Source organism: Salminus brasiliensis, chromosome 17 (assembly GCF_030463535.1).
Source record: "Salminus brasiliensis chromosome 17, fSalBra1.hap2, whole genome shotgun sequence".
NCBI classification, from domain to species: Eukaryota; Metazoa; Chordata; class Actinopteri; order Characiformes; family Bryconidae; genus Salminus; species Salminus brasiliensis.
Window position 1 is genome coordinate 8,940,334 of NC_132894.1, and position 3,517 is coordinate 8,943,850.

Consider the following 3,517-nt stretch of genomic DNA (forward strand, 5'->3'; position numbering starts at 1 on the left):
TGCACTTCCACTGCCTCTGTCTCAGAAAGGTCAGGCAGTCTCTTTTGGGGTAAAAAAACCCCAAATATCTCATTCCTGTATCTTCACAGTCCCCTGTCTCCGCATTATTCTGTCTAGTTCTCTCCAACTTCGCCTCAGACTCCCTCCATCTCTTGGACATTTTAATTGTGCTGCGGCTGGACTGTGCTGTGTGTGTCTGTGAGACGTGGGGGTGTCTGTCAGAGGCCTCATGCATCTCAGTTTGGCCAAGGCCATTAGGAGCACCATTACTTCTCCACTGTGTAGGTGTGTATATGTGTGTGTGTTTTGATTTCTGAGCATTGTTTTCTTAATAAGCGTGTTGCCGTTGACAGTAATGTGTCTGTTAACAGTAGCTGAGTTGTGAGGGGGTAATTTTCTGGACGAGAATATCTTTCTTTCAATTTGTCTGTTGACAACAGTAAGACATCATGTCTTAAGTCAGTAATAGTCAGTAATAGTCAGTAATAATCAGTTTGGAAGAAAAATAGAAAGATCGTGACCATTTGGTGCCCTTAAAGGTGCACCTAGAATGCATTTGTTGAGTATTGTAAAATCTAAAATCTAAAAATGCCCATACACAGTTTTACAAGCCTATTTACCACCCTGTTATTTCACTTAAACTGGAAGCTCAGAGAGCTTTGAGACACGTCACATATTATAGCACATATTGTAGTTTTAACACTTTAACAAAAGCCCTGTAATTATTAGTCATCCTCTTAGCCCTGTGTGCTGTTAGCAAGTTACAGACATTGTAACCAGTTAGCTTTTATCCTAGCACCCATTCACTCCCCTAGGTTTAGCTTTCTTGAATCTTACCATTAAAAGGCCCAAACTGACCCTTCTGATTTGTGTTTAGCTGTGGTAGCCCAGTTTGTTTTTGAGGGAGTGGCCAGTGATGAAAAAAACGGCAAAAGCTAGTTGGCTAGCGTTAGCTTTTAAAATAGCCAGAATAGCCCTGTTTGCTTGCCCAACTTTCATGTCATCCCATGAGTTTTAACATTCCTTCTGTAGACTCTGACACAGTCCTGTTTAGTTCCCATAACTAGCAGAATCTGTTGGTGATGTGCTGCTCTCCAACAGATATTCACAGTATCAACAGATATTCTCCTAAAGCAAAGTGGTCACATTTAACCAAATCGTCAGCTTTGACCAAGGCTGAGGACCCTAGTGGGCTAGTGGGCTGAGTTTATGTACATTTTGAGGGTGTGAAAAAAAAAGTGTCATGACTGCTGGAATTGGAATTTTTACAGCTCTATGTGGATGATGCCGGACGTTCAACATATGGTTGGAAATATTGCACTTGCATGTATCGATCTCTAATTACTCATCTATGCCAAGGTAAATACAGTTTGACATTTTATGGTTCCTTTAAATTTATTAGCTCTAAAAATTGTCCAAAAATTGGATGATTTTTTTTAACATGCTTACAAAAACTTTCTCACCCCTGACATGTACACTCAAATTTACACTTCGCGTTAATAACATGCTTTTTTCAAATAAGTGATGACATAGTGGGACCTTAAGTCACATGTTGGGCAACACAGCCTATGTTTTCTGCATTAACGTTCTCAGCTTAAAAGTGAAGTGGGACAGGAACTTCAGCCCTCACTAAATGGGCCACTGCCTGGTGTCTTTGAACTGTTTGTGCATGAACAGCTGAAGCTGAAGAGGGCTGCCTAATAAAAGTTTGAAGGGTATAAATGCTCATACAGAGGGTATGATATTTCAGGAAAGACTGTATTTACACTGTATTTACAGTGCCATCGTTGAGTAATGAGAGTTTGCTAGATAAAAGTGACAAAGCATGAGCACTGTTGTCTTTTGATAAGAAAAGAAACAGAGCTGTAAAACAGGCCCATTCCAAACCCTTAAAACTGTATGTAACAGTCTTGAGTGATTTTATTTAGACCCCCAGAATTTACATGCACACAGCCCACTAGTGAAAGCCCTGCAAGCCCCGGTCAAAGTGGCACAGGGGGTAACTGTAGTGGCCACTTCAGGAGAATATAGTTTTGCTAATCATTTTAGGGCTGATCTGGTAGGGCACATCACCACCAGACCCTTCAGGTTAAAGATTGCTACGTCATGCAGGCCTTGTGCCACTGTCCTTAGAAGGGTAACTCAGACTCACAGAGCGAGGAAGCTAAAGCCGGGAAGGGAGCAGGTGTCCATGCTGGAATGGAATTATCGAGTAAGACTTGGTCAGAAATAATAATCCCCAAAACAACTCCAGTGTTCTTGGCACAGTGCTAAAACATAGCTAAGCTATGCTGTGCTATGCTACATGGGTTCCAGTGAGCCATTGCAGTGATGTAAACCAGCCAAAAAAAGCACAGCTCATCATTTTTTCACAAGGTCTCACCATAAAAGGAAGAACAGCATGTTTCATTGTGAGGCTATTTAACAGGGTGGTATATACGCTTGTAAAATTGCAAAACAAATTAAAACTTTGTTTTATGTTAAAACAAAGTCACATCTTTAATAAATATATATATCAAATAACAATGACAAATACTGAGTAAATGCATTCAACACCTTTATCTATGAAATGGGTCAGTACAGAAGGAAAGGGACACATGTTGCCCTATATGTGGCACATAGCTTTTATTCACCAGTCACGTGATATGTGAATTTCACTTTGGTTAAATCAAAAACACAGAAAAGCATTAAAAAATATCATAAATGGATTTGATTAAGATAAGCTGAGACTGTGTGTTCGCTGAAACAGTAAGACTGCAGCTGCTTGTTTTCCTGTGGAGTAAAATCCAATCCTCACTGGAGCTGGTTGCCAGCTGGTTAGGGGATCAAGTCGGTAACAGTCAATTAGGAAGAAAAATGGAAGCGTATTTAGCATTCTGAGTAATTAGTGCCCTTAATAAAAGTGAACAAAAAGTCATTCGGTGACTCGATTAAATTTGCTGTTTTACTCAATCGAACAAAATTGTATTTTGTTTGGTTCAGGAGAGGCAGTGAAGTCCCTCAAATGTATACATGTTTTAAGATGTATACATGTTTTAGCCCACAGATGCATCCATAGCTTCCATTTAGGGGTCATATGATGTGTGAATCACATTTTGGTTAAAGAAACCTTTAAAAACAAACATAATAAAAGAGATCTTAAATGGATTACACCCTAATCAAGATGATCTAAGGTCATGTGTCCCCCTAAAACAGTGAGATTGCAGCTGTTTTTTTCTTTCCTATTGACTACAATCCAATCCTCAATGGAGCTGGTTGCCAGCTGGTTTGGGAATGTGTGGCAAAGTCAATAATGGAGCCTGGAAGGATGGAAGATGCTGTTGGCGTTTTGAAAGGTGTGAAGTCTGTGTAATGTAATTCATGAGTCAGTGCCGTTCCCTCCTTCAGATGTCATTGTGGTGGTGCCAGGTGGATCTCTGCCCAGAAGACTGGCCCTGTACGTTTTTTCTTTGGCACACACTTTTTAGACGATCCCTAGGTCTGTCTATTAGCTGGCAGAGTGAGTTTAGAAGCTGTG